Source organism: Doryrhamphus excisus, chromosome 10 (genome assembly GCF_030265055.1).
Source record: "Doryrhamphus excisus isolate RoL2022-K1 chromosome 10, RoL_Dexc_1.0, whole genome shotgun sequence".
NCBI lineage: Eukaryota > Metazoa > Chordata > Actinopteri > Syngnathiformes > Syngnathidae > Doryrhamphus > Doryrhamphus excisus.
This window is the reverse complement of record NC_080475.1, coordinates 230,159-247,180: the sequence shown is the minus strand read 5'-3', so window position 1 is coordinate 247,180 and position 17,022 is coordinate 230,159. Positions and strand designations below refer to the sequence as shown.

Here is a 17,022-nt window from a genome sequence, read left to right as displayed (position 1 = left end):
ATCTACTACTACTATCCCTAACTTGTCATTTTTGATTAATATGAACTTTTTGCGGCGGTACGGCGGTTGTGTGGTTAGCACGCAGACCTCACAGCTAGGAGACCAGCGTTCAATTCCACCCTCGGCCATCTCTGTGTGGAGTTTCCATGTTCTCCCCGTGCATGCGTGGGTTTTCTCCGGGTACTCCGGTTTCCTCCCACATTCCAAAAACATGCTAGCTTCATTGGCGACTCCAAATTGTCCATAGGTATGAATGTGGGTGTGAATGGTTGTTTGTCTATATGTGCCCTGTGATTGGCTGGTGACCAGTCCAGGGTTGATACAGGCGATACAGAAAATAGATGGATGAATTCAATTGAAATGTGTTTTCAGTTTTGCTATTTGCTAGCAAGTTAGCATGCAATGTAATAAAGTAATAAAGCAACAGTAACTTCCACATTTTCATCTCCAAAACAGATGAAAATGACTAGGATTAGTTCTTTTTTCTTTTCTTAATTTATTTCAGACATGCATACTATGTTACATTATTCTTTCTCACATATACACTTACTATACAATACACTTACAATATCTATTTATATATATATGTATAAATATATATACATATACATATACACATATGTACGCCATAGCAGTTACCAATTCAATATGTGATTTTTTTTTTCCACACAAAACAACAAAAGAAGAGTGGGAACATCGGACACCCCTGCAAAACCCCAGGACATTGCTGAAGCACACCACCAACCCCGCCAGTCAACCCACCTGGCCCAGACCCCCCTAGCCCCATTTCAATTCATTTCATTTAAGAGTTCTTATATGACATCACATTGGCGCAATATTAGATTTGCAGATGCCCTTCCCGAAAACGAATCTCTCAAGGAGGCGTCCACAAGGTGGAAAGGCTGTCATTACCAGACACAAGCTATGTTCTCTGTTCCTGAGTCTGTCTTTGTTGCCTTTTGCTGCAACACCATCTTCTGCACTCAAGAAGAACCATTTATTATTATTTACTTTTTATTAATGCAGATAAAAGCCAGAGAGCGAGGCAACAAAGGGCACTGCACGTGGCCGAGAGGGCCGAGAGCGGAGGACGTGCACCAGGCTGACAAGGAACATTGAGGTTGCTTGACGGACAATCTGGCGGTTTGCAGGTGGAAGCAAGGGAGCTTATGTAATTCCAAGCTAATTGGGTTCAGGTGTGCACTGAAGGGTACACTGAAAGAGAAGAGCGACAACAGATCATGACATCTTGGTTCAAATGTGCTTGTATACCAATGCAATTTCCAGAAAAAAATGTTGTTTAGTACGTTGAAAACAAGCTACCTGTATTTTATCATAAGCTTGGCTTGGATGGGGAAAAGTTGTTTCAAGTCAGCATGTAGCATTTTGGCAACATTTGACATCTTAAAAGGTTGTGCCCTGACATTTGTTTTCCTTTGTTCCAGTGAAACACAGAAGAGTTTTCTCAACTGAACGATTTGTTCCAAAAACACCATCTAGTGGCCAAATAGATGAACCTTACCCTAACTATGTTTCAAAAAGACTATCTGGCAGCACCATCTAGTGGCCAAATACATGAACCACTATACAGACAGGCCTGATCCAAATATTGACAATTATAGCTGGAATTGACCTTTTGTAAGTTGAGCTATATGCAAAAGCAAGTGTGTGGGGGGGGTCATGATCTGTGTTTTCGCTCCCCGCTGCCTCTTCTCTTCCAGTCCACCCTGATTGGCAGCAGGCGGCCTCCTCCTGAGCCCAATTAGCCGTGGACTACTGAGGCTTTGCTCTGAGCCGTACTTACCGCCAGATTGTCCCTCAAGCTTCCTCAAGTCACAGCCTGCTGCTCGTCCTCTGCTTGCTCGGCCTCGTGCATGTACTTTGTGACTCCTTTCTTTGTGGCTTTTTAACCCTTGCCTTGTGAGTACTAGCCCGTCAGTGTATGCCACGGAGTGCCACCTGCCTTGCTTTGCCACCAGACCTTTTAACCCGCAATCAATTCAACTGAAGTGCTAGCATAATGAAGGTTAAATGATGACAGGTTAGCGGAACAGAGAGTGTAACAGCAAACACGGGTCAGTAGAAAAAAGCTATTTTGTTGTAGCATCCACCGTTTCTTTCTCTATTTACTTGGCTGACGTCGGGGTCAGGTTATCAGGGGCACAACCTGCGGGATCAACAGCTTGGGTTGTGACCTGCATCAGGGTATCAGGGACAAAGACTTGAGAACCCACAACTGGAGTCTGTGGCACGCACAGCGGTATCTCCAGGGATAAGGGCAGAGACACATGCACCAGTGTCTCCAAGCTTGAGGGCAGAGACACAGGTTGTTGTGTAACCTCGGGATTTGTTTCCTCAGGGGTCTGTTTGATGAGGGTAGTGGGTTCCTGCACATCCCCTGGAGCCTGCTCAACAAGGGGTGCCGGAGAACTTCTACTTGTCACCTGGGTACTCGCTTCAATTTCAAGTCCTCCTTTCTCCTGATCTGTGATAGCTGCCTCTTAATTTTCTTGGCTTGTCAATCTGCACCTTACACTCTGACGGTGAAAACACATCGAGCCTCTTCGGAATGCCAGATGTACTGGATTTGAACTTCAATCTCTTCTTCCAAGGTTGAGCGGGTGAGATTACGCATGTGTCTCAGCTCGTCCGAAGATGATGATTCCGAATCAGGTCCCTCAGCATACAGTGCATCCGGAAAGTATTCACAGCGCTTCACTTTTTCCACATTTTGTCATGTTACAGCCTCATTCCAAATTTTATTAATTTAATCTCTTACCTCAAAATTCTACACAAAATACTCCATTATGACAATGTGAAAATTTTTTTTGACTTTTTTGAATCTATTAAAAATAGAAAACTAAGAAATCACATTTACATAAGTATTCACAGCCTTTGCCATGAAGCTCAAAATTGAGCTCAGGTGCATCTTTTTTCCACTGATCATCCTTGAGATCTTTCTACAGCTTAATTGGAGTCCACCTGCAGTAAATTCAGTTGATTGGACATGATTTGGAAAGGCACACACCTGTCTATATAAGGTCCCACAGTTGACTGTGCATGTCAGAGCACAAACACCAAGCATGAAGTCAAAAGAACTGTCTGTAGACCTGCGAGACAGGATTGTCTTGAGGCACAAATCTGGGGAAGGATACAGAAAAATTTCTGCTGCTTTGAAGGTCCCAATGAGCACAGTGGCCTCCATTATTCGTAAATGGAAGACGTTTGGAACCACCAGGACTCTTCCTAGAGCTGGCCGGCCTTCTAAACTGAGCGATCGGGGAAGAAGCGCCTTAGTCAGGGAGGTGACCAAGGCCCCAATGGTCACTCTGTCAGAGCTCCAGCGTTCCTCTGTGGAGAGAGGAGAGCCTTCCAGAAGGACAACCATCTCTGCAGCAATCCACCAATCAGGCCTGTATGGTAGAGTGGCCAGACGAAAGCCACTCCTTAGTAAAAGGAACATGGCAGCCCGTCTGGAATTTGCCAAAAAGCACCTGAATAACTCTCAGACCATGAGAAACAAAATTCTCTGGTCTGATGAGACAAAGATTGAACTCTTTGGTGTGAATGCCAGGCACCATGTTTGGAGGAAACCAGGCACTGCTCATCACCAGGCCAATACCATCCCTACAGTGAAGCATGGTGGTGGCAGCATCATGCTGTGGGGATGTTTTTCAGCAGCAAGAACTGGCAGACTAGTCAGGATAGAAGGAAAAATGAATGCAGCAATATATAGAGATATCCTGGATGAAAACGAGCGCTCTTGTCCTGCTGAAAAATGAACCTTCGCCCCAGCCTGAGGTCAACGACCCAAAGCACACAGCCAAGATCTCAAAAGATTGGCTTCAGAACCACTCCGTGAATGTCCTGGAGTGGCCCAGCCAGAGTCCAGACTTGAATCCGATCGAACATCTCTGGAGAGATCTGAAAATGGCTGTGCACAGACGTCTCCCATCCAACCTGATGGAGCTTGAGACTTATTGCAAAGAAGAATGGGCAAAACTGCCTAAAGATAGGTGTGCTAAACTTGTGGGATCATATTCAAAAAGACTTGAGGCTGTAATTGCTGCCAAAGGTGGATCGACAAAGTATTAAGCAAAGGCTGTGAATACTTATGTAAATGTGATTTTTTTTGTTTTCTATTTTTAATAAATTCAAAACATGTCAAAAAAACCTTTTTTCACATTGTCATAATGGAGTATTTTGTGTAGAATTTTGAGGTAAGAGATTAATTTAATACAGTTTGGAATGAGGCTGTAACATGCTTTCATCCTCATCACGTTCCAGCTGACTTTCAGACATCCTCAGGGCTTTGAGTCTCATCTTCCTAGTTTTATATGCCATCAATTTGTCAGGCAGAGCCACATAAAACTTTTCAGCCGTGGCTGGATCGTGGCACATGCTTTTGCCACCTGCCTGCGTTGCTTTTCAGACAGGTGTTGGTCTGCCTGGTAACCGAAAGACACAGAATTTAAAAGATGTGTTATTTGAAGGTGGCTATCTGGCAACTGTGTCTCAGTAACGTCACTCCGGGCTCTCGGTGAACTCTTTACATCTTGACACTGTAAGTTTGACTTTCAACTTCCACACTTCTACATGCTATGTCAACAGCTGACTTCCACGGGTTGCTTCCAACTCCCACATCCCACATCAAGTTCTGAATTCCAGCTTCCACATTCCTGTTCTACATTCCTTATCTATGGCCGAATGCTGACATTCACATTCAAATCCAATTAGATGAAGCTCTTACTTGAGTTGAAACACTGCTTCGGATCTTAGTGAAGCTGATTGCACTTCCTGCGTCCTCCCAAGCCAGGTTGAGCACGTTTGCAGCCGTCACCATCGTTTTGCCGAGATGTGTGTGGAACACATACTTGCTCCTATGACGGGTGTCACTGCATTCTCTCTTTGTCAGTGCTTCAAGCCATGAAAACTCCTCACTGTTCAGGGCAAGTGATGCTTGGCCAAATGCCCCAACTGTTTTGTGGTCATCCACCTTGTGAAAATCGTGCAAGAATTATCATATTTCACTTGAATTTGCCAAAACAATGATTAGTGTCTATTGTATTTGGATTGAGATTTGTGATCTGTGTGTAACATTGTACAAATAAATAAAAAATAAATAATACCAACCACAATATGGAACTTCTTGCTGTGACTCCATGACTGAAAGTTGACCACAGCTCCTTTGGTCATGTTGATGAGGACCCCAGCTCTGTGTACTGTTAGCATGGCGAGGTACCCCATTATATACCCCATCAACTTGGAGTGCTGCTCCTGCTCATGCCTCTGACTCAAGTCCTCTAAAAATCATACAAAATTAGATTAGAACAGTTTAAAATATATTTTATGCTCGTATAGAAAATTGATCATAGTGATCTAATCTGCTTACAAAGCAGCTTTGGAATTTTTTTCCCGGCAGCCTTCATAAATTGGATTTGGTCACATGCGAGAAGCTGATCAGCTGTGGAAACAGTGCACCACCACATGAGGCCTTAAATCCCAATTCATGTAGATGGAAAAAATATATACAGGCGATACACAAAACCAGACTAGGAAAAAAAGGGAAAATATCTATACCTGTTTTCTGGGAAAGCACTTTTCTGCCGATGGACTTTCACCCCTCCTTTGGACATCTGATGTTATTCTCTTTAACTCGTAATGAATTTGAGTAAAGTCCTTCTGCCTAATCTTGCTCTCCTTCTGCCACGAGGTCTCAATGTGCTTAAAAAACATGTTTATGTTGTTCAACATGTTTTTGATTGATGTCGATGCATAGCTTTTATCTGTTAAGTATGTTGGCCAACTATGGAAAAACAAAAGCAATTCTAAGTGGCTAAAACATTCACTATTGTCCGATGCGCAATATGGTTTCAGATCCAAGCATTCAACAGCCTTAGCACTCATGGACACTGTAGAAACAATATCATGTGCTCTTGAAGAAAAAAATCACTCACTCAATCACAATATTTGTGGACTTGAGCAAAGCTTTTGATACCATAGATCATGATATTCTACTGAGGAAATTGGACAGATGTGGAATAAGAGGATTAGCATTAAAATTGATTCGAAGTTACCTAGACCGAAGAGTACAGTATGTTAGTATGGACAATTATAACTCGGAACATTTGCTAGTAACCTGTGGGGTCCCCCAGGGCTCTGTGCTAGGACCTACATTTTCCTCTTTATATAGTAATGATTTGTGTCATTTGTCAGACTTTTTAAAACCAGTTCTTTTTGCCGATGACACTAGTTTGTTTTACTCAGGAAAAAATCTTGATAAATTGTTCCACAACATATCATCAGAATTTTTTAAGATTAAATTATGGTTCGATTCAAACAAATTATCACTGAACATGAACAAGACAAAATGTGTATATTTTGGAAAGCAATCAAAAAACAAAACATTCAATTGGAGGAGCAACAATCACACAAGTTAATGAAATCCGATTTTTAGGTGTAATTCTCGATAGCCAATTAAACTGGAAATCACACATAAACTACACAGCAAAAAATGGCAAAAAATGTTGCAATTCTCAGTAAAGCAAGACATGTTTTAACCTATAAATCTCTTCACATCCTATATTCCACATTTGTAATGCCATATCTGACTTATTGTTCAGAGACATGGGGAAACAACTTCAAAACCAATCTGCAACCTCTGGTCCTCCTGCAAAAAAGAGCAATTCGGCATATACATAAGGTAGGTGTCATAGAGCATACTAATCCATTATTCCTCGAATCCAAACTGCTCAAATTCGTGGATATAATATCCTTGAAAACCTTACAGATCATTTACAAAGCTAAACATAAACTATTACCAGGAAACATGCAAAGTCTGTTCAAGGAAAAATAAATATCCTATCAATTCAGAAATCCAAACCATTTTAAATGTGAAAGTTACCGGACCGCAAGAAAAGGTTTCTGTGTTTCCAATTGTGGAATAAAGCAATGGGAAACACAGAAAACACAGAATGTAATCCATGAAAAAATACTTATCTTGTCTTAACTTATCTTGTCTATACTAACTTGTGGATTTGTAGAAGGAACCTCAGGTGATGTAAAACAGCACTGGATGGTAGGCCAGCATCCTTGTACATACAAAATCTTCATGCATGGCTGGATTCCTGTACTGCATTTTCCCTGTCCTTTCTTCTTGTCTGTGACCCAAGGCCAAACTTCATGAAGTCTTCAGCAACCTTCTCTGAAGTAGAAATAAAAAAATAAACATTTGTTGTACAATCCCACTAAAAATAAAGCTCAAAAGAAAAAGAAGGAATTGGTTGCTCAATTGTAATTGACAGGGCAAGTATAACTTACCAAATAAATATTGATGCTTCTTATATCTGTGTGTGTGTTCCCCTTTTTGGGTAGATAGTTTTTTTTTGGGAATGCCGCTGGGAGTAGGAGACTGGCAGGTCCTTTTTTCCACCTTTTGTTCAAGGATCTCCAACCTGACAGCAAGGTCACGGGAGTTGCACGTACATGTTGATTGCACTCCTGCTGAACTAACTGACGTGTTACTCTTTCCATTCAAGTCCACTGGCAAGCCTCTTGAAGAAATCGTAGTGTGATCGAACAAATGAGAGGACCCTGTCACAGGGGTGGAATACAGTCTGTCACTCAGGCCGTAAATCACACTTGTCCAGAGACCTGTAGAGGAGTTGAGACCAGGAACAGGGCTGGAAGGAAGTGGTCTGCTTTTGTATTTACAAGCACCACTGGAGGAGGATGTATCGTGACGGATGTGCAAAGAGTTTCCATGTGTCATGGGGTCGGGAGATGTCATGGTGGAACGTTTGCCAGCGTAGCTAGGATGACTAGACGATGGAGTCCTGTGCATTTGGTCATCCTGGCACCCATCCCTCTCCTCATCCTGGCAGCTGAAAGCATCATCCTCCTGTCCCTTGTCACCATCAGTGGGCTTCTCCAATAGTTGGTCATCACCATTTAGAGCAGGGGTCTCAAACACGCGGCCCGCCGGCCAAATGTGGCCCGCAGGACACTAGTTTGAGGCCCCCGCCTTGATATGAAAGTTTAATGTTAGTGCGACCCGCACAAGTTTGATATGGATGCTGTATGGTATCATGTACCCAGAAAAAATTATTACGTTTGATTAATGTTCATGTTAAAGGTTAAATAACTGTTAATAGTTATCCTCCCTATCCGTGTGGAAGTGGTAAGTTATTGGCTATTTAAGTTTAAAGGAAATAACTTGAAGGCTACCGTTTAGGTCGCTAGCTCCCTAGTTTGCGAGTTAGCATGTGTCTCAAGACCCTGCAGTTGCGCAATATGTTGTAAATAAAAAGTATAAATGTGACTATAGTCGTGTTTTGTCATGTCTACAGGACTCTATTTGCCGTTTTATTATTATTATTATATTTATTTATTTATTTACTACTGATTGATTGATTTTCTTTATTCTTGATTTGTTTATTTATTTTTCATCTTATTTTGTGTAGAAAAATAAAAAGATAGATATTTGAGAACAGTGGAATGTTTTATCAGAGCTTTTATTGTAGAAAATTGGAACCAAAGTGACGTTTTTTTTATTTTTTTGTTTTTAATAAATGCGTTTTTTTGGAAAACCTGATGCGGCCCAGTGTCACCCAGACCTCAGCTCCAGTGGCCCCCAAGTAAATTGAGTTTGAGACCCCTGACTTAGACCATTAATCTCTATAACAGATAAGAACAGATGAAATTCCAAATTCCAATATCTATCATTACATGTCTGGTTGCTACAGAAAAGCCATAAAAACAACACAAGAAAATGCTAAAGTTTAATATGTGTATGCTTAGATAGACAATTTAGTAAGATAGAATAACAAAAAGTTTTTTGTCTGTACTTATTAGTGAACTACAAAAAATAAGAAAACAACTCAAAAGTACCAGTTTCATGAACCCTTCCAGGGTCCAACGAAGAGACCATGGGTTTTTCTGGGTTAGATTTCCAAAGTTCAGCAAATTGTTCCATGATAGCATTTCTTTTGGCCTATTTCAACAATGGTTCTCGCTCCTATTGATGTAAAATGACGTGTTATTCCGAAGATGAATGAAAAATTTGATTCACATCTAATCTTGTGAGATTTTTGTCACATAACTCATCATAAATCAACCCAAATGAGAATACTTACTTCTGCTGATGCCAGTTTATGTGAGTCAAGTAAATGTTTGTCCAGGCACACAAAATTGTCCTTCCCACATAACGGGCAGTTGTGGGCTCCTGAAACTCTGCGTTAGGAAATGAAAAGTAAACGAGTCCATGAAAATGCAAGTAAATACCACAGCAGCTTATATGTATAAATAGTACATTATTCATAATATTACCGTGCATTCCCGAATTTGATGAGAAGCTGGAACTCCTCTCCATTTGGGATGGTGTGTGGAGCGGAGAGGCTTCTCGGGTTGTGAGATCGTCTCCCAGTATGCACTAGTTTGGAGCGGTCAAAGGTATAGGGCAGGGGTCTCAAACTCAATTTACTTGGGGGCCACTGGAGCTAGGGTCTGGGCGAGACTGGGCCGCATCAGGTTTTCAAAAAAACAAAAAAACAACGCACTTATTAAAAACAGAAAAATGAATAAACTTTGCTTTGGTTTCGATTTTCTACAAGAAAAGCTTTGATAAAACATTCCACTGTTCTCAAATATCTATCTTTTTATTTTTCTACAAAAAAAGATGAAAAATAAATAAACAAATCAAGAATAAAGAAAATCAATCAGTAATAAATAAATAAATATAATAAAACGGCAAATAATAAAAACTTAAGTTATAAATATAGTTGGTGGGTAGACAAATTATTTTTTTCAGATTAAAATGAACAAAGCATTATTAGAGCCCTGTAGACATGACAAAACACGACTATAGTCACATTTATACTCTTTTTATTTACAACATATTGCGCAACTGCAGGGTCTTGAGACACATGCTAACTCGCAAACTAGAGAGCTAGCGACCTAAACGGTAGCCTTCAAGTTATTTCCTTTAAACTTAAATAGCCAAAAACGTACCACTTCCACACGGATAGGGAGGATAACTATTAACAGTTATTTAACCTTTAACATGAACATTAATCAAACGTAATAATTTTTTCTGGGTACACGATACCATACAGCAACCATATCAAACTTGCGCGGGCCGCACTAACATTAAACTTTAAACAACTCAAACTAGTGTCCTGCAGGCCACATTTGGCCCGCGGGCCGCGTGTTTGAGACCCCTGGTACAGGGGGTGTGTTCAAATCAAAGAACACGGAAGGTTGTCCTCTTTTGGTGGTTTTATTTAGGTTATGATGTGGTACTGATGAGACATACAAACAAAGACAAATACACAATAAATGATAAGTAACGTAATGTAACTCATATTACACAAGTATAATGATGAGCTAAAGGCACGCTACACGCAGAAATTCAACAAAGAAACCAAACATGACAAACAAACATGACACTCACTAGAATAACCCTTAGTCATAGTTAGCTTAAATACTGATATACTGATATTAGCACCGATGAAAAGGGAGCCTAACTTTGTGAAAAGGGTGCCCAAACTACTCCGCATCTCCCACAATAAAGCCAAAAAACTCACCTTTATGCATTCACGCACAGCATCAACCTGGTGATATGATGTATGAGGCGCAATAAGGCTCAGAGATCTATATATTGTTCAACCGAAAAAACGTCCCGCACTGTGGTGCGTTTACAGACCGCTGAACACCGTAGGACAAACGACACTCTAAGCCAGGGGTCTCAAACTCAATTTACCTGGGGGCCACCGGAGCTACGTTCTGGGTGAAGCCGGGCCGCATCAGGTTTTCAAAAAAAACCCAAAACGCATTTATTAAAAACTGGAAAAAAAATCAATAAAAAAACTATCTTCGATGCTTTTGCTTCTGCTATACCCTACACTTTTTCAGTACTTTGGTTCCGGTTTTCCACACCAAAATATCTGATAAAACATTCCACTGTTCTCAAATATCTTCATTTTTATTTTTCTATACACAAAATAAGATAAAAATAAATAAATAATCAAATTAAGAATAAAGACAATAAATCAATCAATCAGTAATAAATAAGTAAAATAATAAAACAGCAAATAAGAAAAACGTAATAAACCACATACAGTTGGTAGAGAAATTATTTTTTTCACATTCAAATGTACAGTATTAACAGTTATTTAACCTTTAACATGAACATTAATGAAACTTAATAATTTTACCCAATTAGCAAGTTAGCATCGTACTCAGTTCCGTCTGGGAGCAGCGTCGTAACTTTAACAACATGTTTGATGAGATGCTTTATCTTGACGTGTATTTTCCCTTTTATTCCAAATCATTTCCTGCATTTATTTGTACCCAGCGTCATAAGCCTTTAGCTTCATTGCTAATCCAAAGCAAAACAGGGCGGGGTAACAGGGTAGGGTAACAGTATGGGGCGGGGCAAAATCATGTTAATTGTTGTCCGGTGTGCACACAGCTTTAAGCTGTCATTTCAACATTAAACTTTGGTATCAAGGTGGGGGCCTCAAACTAGCGTCTCGCGGGCCGCATTTAGCCCACGGGCCGCGAGTTTGGGGACATCTGCTCTAATTTGAACATACAATGCAATGTAAATGATGGGCTTTCTAACAGTCACAATGTTTATGAAATTAATATTAATGCATTTTCTGTATGCTAAGTAATGGAATGTAATCTTGAATACTGCCAGAGAACTAACACTGCACTCTAAGCTGAACATACAATGCAATGTAAATTATGGGCTTTCTAACAGTGTGGGAGACCTTAAAGTGCTGCTTAAGGTTAGCAAAGCTGGAAAAACATAGTCCGCATAATTTCTTGCTCTGTGGATAATAAAACAATAACACCACCTTGGATGTCTGTGTAAAAAAGAAGGACTAAATTGGCCGGATACCATATAAGGACACTTCCGGTCTGCATTATTCACCCTGGACCGGTTTCATCAAGCAATCATGCTAAGCTCCACCCCCTCATCAAGCAGTTCAGAGTTGTTAGGCAAAGAAGAGGACGTTCGCTCCCTGATGCAAGTTGGTGGATTAACGGTGTGCGTCCATTGGAACTGTGAGTCAGAACTTGGGGGAGAGGGGTTTGGACAGTTTGACATATGACCCGTGTCATGTTGTACCAGTAATTGGACCGGGTGTCATGTTACAGATTGCATCATACATGTCGTGTATTGCGAAGCGTGCCCCCAGTTCAGTCGTAGATGTAGACATGTACGTGTGTTATATTTATTATATTTAGGAGTATTTATTATTGTTTTCGTCAACTTGTTCGAGGAATTACCTAGACATGGCTTCCATAATGTGCAGAGGTGGCGGCACCCCTAATTAGAAGAGTTCGGATCAGTCATGCCGCCATTTGTCCTTTCCGCCACTAGATGGCTGCATAATCCCATTAATGTGCTTGGACTATATTTTTGCCCTGTTTGTTAACTGTTGGCTCTTATGCCAACAGTCTTTGTGAATTGACCAGTTGATATTTGATGTTGATATTTTATTTGATATTTCTATTGCAGCTAGCTACACATCACCTGCTTAATTTGCATTTGTATGATTTCAGAACCACACCATATATCACCCTGCTGTTGGGGAAAGAGCGTGTGTCAGATTGAGAACAACCATGCACCAGCATCAGCGCACCCGATTTTACAGTCTGCATCCTCAGCAAACTTTTATAAAGTACGTCCTAGATTAATTTCTACTTCCCATCTTTCCAAACGGGTGATGCAGAAAACTGTTACCTGTGCATTTCCAGAGGGTTTGAGGGAAAAGTGATGTCAGAAAGTGGAAAACAAAGCATTGTCAACTATATTAACAACTCCATATAGCAGGAGACATGTAGCCATGTCATTTGGGTCGTAGGACACACGCTTAAGAGAGAGAGGCTAAACTGTCTGACAAAAGATGGCACAACCATCAAGAAATTGGAAGTCAATGTGGTATGTGGAATTTTGAATTTGGAAGTCAGCCCTTGATGTGGAATGTGGAAGTTATCTTATGCAAGATGTCTGTCCCAACTATTTTGTGTTACAATGTGTCACACAGAGCATCCCGCCATTTTTGGAATGTGTCACAACTTTTCTCCCTACTTCTGCTGGTACCTTCAAATGTGGACATTTCTGTACTTCCTGTTTCCAGGCTTTGGACACTCTTCTTTCTGACTGAACTGTCTGAGGTGTTTTTGGAGTTCTGCTCGCTCGTTCTTCTAACAACATTTTTTGCTTTCTTTTCTTCAGATGTCTCTACTCTCATTCAGAGAGTAATAGAGAGAGGTTTATGTCAAAATTTGATGGACCTTTTTTGACCTTTTGACCCCTGTCAAAATCTGATGGATGACCGTGACGACCTTGTTGACCCAATCAAAGGTATGCGGGTATGTTTTCCCAACCCTGTCAAAATTATATTTATGACACCCCAGGGCACCCCATGGGCGGCATCGCATGTGATTTACGACCCCCAGGGGCGACATCGTTTCCTTTGCTGTAGATATGACGGCATCGTCTTGTCATTTACGACCCCCCACGGTAGCATCGCAGCCGCAGCCGTATCAGGATATGACATCATCACCCGGCAAAGGCCTAGAATCAAAAACACTGGAAATCAAAGGATAATTCGGATTAAACATTGGAGTTGTCTTAACATATGCCTGTGTGTGTGGGGGGGGGTCTCTTGCCCCCGTCTACCCTCTTTTTTTTTTTTTTTTTTTTACCCTCGTTTAACTTAAACGAATGAATATCAAAATTAAAAAATACATTATTGAATGAAAGAAATAATTCCTACATTACCTTGTAGGTCTTCCGGCGGTCCGTCCATCCAGCGTGCGAGGTATAAAGTGTGATAGAATCGCTATCGAACCCCCACCCTTAACCTAAGAGCCGCCCACCGACACGCCCCTTAGCTTCAGACCATCCAATCAACACACGCCTTAGCTTCCACCGACACACCCCTTAGCTTCAGACCCTCCTGACACGCCCCCACCACAAACACACCCCTTAGCTTCAGACCCCCTCCTCCCCTTCAGCTACACGCACCCACCAACAAGCTGACCATCTATGGCCCAACGCAGTTGTAGGAGGGGGTACCACGTAATGGGATCCGCAGGACCCCCCCTGATATGAATATCCGACACATGTTGAAACAAAAACAACCGTAGGCATTAGCGGTTTGATCCCCACCCACCACAGACTCGAGTCGCGATCAAGATGAGTCTCGTAGGAGTGTAAGATATACGACGCACTGTAAGATATACGGCGGGGACATATGTATTTTTTAAAAACAGCGGTGAACTTGACTTGCAGGGATCATGAGAAACTTGAAAACATGAAAAACGTCTCGGTAGAAGAAGACGGGGGTCCGGAAGAAGATTTGTCTTCTGTGGCGACTGAGTCAGAGTCAGAGGGGTGTAAACAAGACTTGGGAGATATACCAGGTAATGTGTGAAATTGATGATGCAATCCAATATCTGAGCGTTATAATAATAATAATAATAATAATAATAATAATAATAATAATAATAATAATAATAATAATAATAATAATAATAATAATAATAATAATAATAATAATGATGGTAATGTCATTCCTTCACAGAAGGACGCCGAGGACGTCGTAAAAAGTCAAAGCAGAGGAGTGAGAGACAGGAAGAGGATCAGAGCATGAAAGAGGTTGATGAAAAGTCTTCTCACCCACGCAATCTACATCTTAGCTGAAGTCTGGTAATGTGAAGCAGTTTTTTTTTTTTGTCAAACATATGGATCTTAATACGGATGAGGATTTTCCTGATATTGTACCGCATGAATTGGAGGCTGTCATAAATGAGTTAAATAGAAGCCCTAATGAGCAAAATGATCTGACCCCTGAAAAAAATAATGATGATGATTCATTTTTGGCTATTAGACAAATCGCAGATTTTGAAGACTTTTTTTAGTCCGCTTGAAAGAGCGCTCAAGTGGCTTAATCAGCCATCGGCGTCTGATTGTACACACAATGAACCGTCCTTACAAGTCGGAGGAAATCTGGCAGAGCCTCAAATAGTGAACAGGTCCCATTTCAACAATGTGTGCTAAACATCCCTCTTCCTGAACGCGTGCCTGATTTTGCAACCTGCTACACCGGTGTTATGGAAAATGTGAACGATTTAGCAGCCTCAGCTCCGGGGGATGTTGTGCAGTGAGACAACACGTATCTGTTCGCGTGACGGAGGACCCTTAGGATGTCATGGAGACGTTTCAAAATTGACTGGACTGTCTGGTACAATCCAATGTAGATGTCATGACCGACGTGGGGCTCGAACTTGTCATGCAGGTTGTGCGCGACCAGAGAGGGGGTGCTGGTGCAAAACGCAAGTTGGAGAAAACACTCGATTGTGAAATCATCCAAAACGAAAAAAACGCCATTTGTGCATCCTGTACAATAGAGATCAATTATGCTTGGCCACCATGATAGCTCTGATGCTCGACATCAGCTGTAAGAAAAAAGGAAAAGGCTTGTTTGCCTCCACAATGGCAATTTAATGATGATCCATATCATCCCCTCCCAAACTAACTAAACTTCCCACCCGCCTACAAAGACAACCATGAAACACCAAATTAATCCCGAACATTTACCCCCCACCCCGAAAGTGTCCCAAAGTTCCCCAAAGAGTCAGTATTAGTCCTCAAGACAAAGGTGAAAGCCGCAGTTCCACTCACGGACGCGCATCCACCTGTCCAATCCCTGGGTCCGGAACCTTGCCCAAAGTTCCAACAGCTCAAGCCGAGAGGGAAAAGGAAATCCCATCAGGTGGCCGCTTGACAGAGTTGGTCCTCGTGGCTCGAACGCCGGCTCTCAGGGTCCCCTCGGCGTGTGACGTCACTAAAAACTAGCAGTTTTCTTACAGCTGAGTCTAATATAGTGACGCACTTACGGACCCTGCTACCTCTGCTGATGGACTTCTGTGGCCATTACAGTGCAACCGCTAACGACAGAAAAACCCTGCGATAACTTGATATTTTCTGATTTTGAAACCTACGTGGATCAAAACAATAAACGCGTTCCTTTCCTGGTGTGTACAAAAACATTGGATGGAAATGAGCGGAGCTGATTCGGTGAGGATTGTGTCAAAAAATGGATCCTCCATTTCAGGAAAATAATTTTAAGGGATGGACCTTAATAGCTCACAATGCGAGAGGATTTGACAGTTATTTTGTCCTCAGTCAAATGACGGAAATTAAGCTCACACCATCCATTATCATGATGGGGAGTAAAGTTCTGGGTTTTACGGACCAATATTACAATTTGAAGTACATCGACTTGTTGTCGTTCCTCACCATGCGACTCGGCGCCATGCCCAAAGCCTTGGGGTTTGAAGATCAAACTAAAGGTTATTTTCCACACAAGTTCAGCTCCAAGGAGCATCTAAAGTACGTAGACCCGTATCCAGGGGTCTCAAACTCAATTTACCTGTGGGCCACTGGAGCTAGAGTCTGGGCGAGGCTGGGCCGCATCAGGTTTTCCAAAAAAAACAAAAAAAACGCATTTATTAAAAACAGAAAAAAGAATAAACTTTGCTTTGGTTCCGATTTTCTACAAGAAAAGCTCTGATAAAACATTCCACTGTTCTCAAATATCTTACTTTTTATTTTTCTACACAAAATAAGATGAAAAATAAATAAACAAATCAAGAATAAAGAAAATCAATCAATCAGTAATAAATAAATATAATAATAAAAACTTAAGAAACCACATATAGTTGGTGGGTAGACAAATTATTTTTTTCAGATTAAAATTAAAGCATTATTAGAGCCCTGTAGACATGACAAAACACGACTATAGTCACATTTATACTCTTTTTATTTACAACATATTGCGCAACTGCAGGGTCTTGAGACACATGCTAACTCGCAAACTAGAGCGCTAGCGACCTAAACGGTAGCCTTCAAGTTATTTCCTTTAAACTTAAATAGCCAAAAACTTACCACTTCCACACGGATAGGGAGGATAACTATTAACAGTTATTTAACCTTTAACA

The 17,022-nt window shown here is 41.2% G+C and overlaps 2 long non-coding RNA genes across 2 annotated transcripts; one reads left to right on the top strand and one right to left on the bottom strand.

Annotated features, from left to right (window-relative positions):
* Positions 1–8,735: 8,735 nt before the first annotated feature.
* LOC131137449 (uncharacterized) lies at positions 8,736–10,671 on the bottom strand. The gene is made up of 4 exons (XR_009131917.1): positions 10,584–10,671; positions 9,328–9,514; positions 9,135–9,231; positions 8,736–9,016 (listed from the first exon to the last, which is right to left on the bottom strand). It is a non-coding gene; the product is annotated as an uncharacterized LOC131137449 (long non-coding RNA).
* A 1,307-nt stretch (positions 10,672–11,978) lies between these two features.
* On the top strand, positions 11,979–16,429 carry LOC131137446 (uncharacterized). The gene is made up of 5 exons (XR_009131912.1): positions 11,979–12,072; positions 12,574–12,692; positions 13,250–13,378; positions 14,312–14,442; positions 14,604–16,429. It is a non-coding gene; the product is annotated as an uncharacterized LOC131137446 (long non-coding RNA).
* The last annotated feature ends 593 nt before the right edge of the window (positions 16,430–17,022 follow it).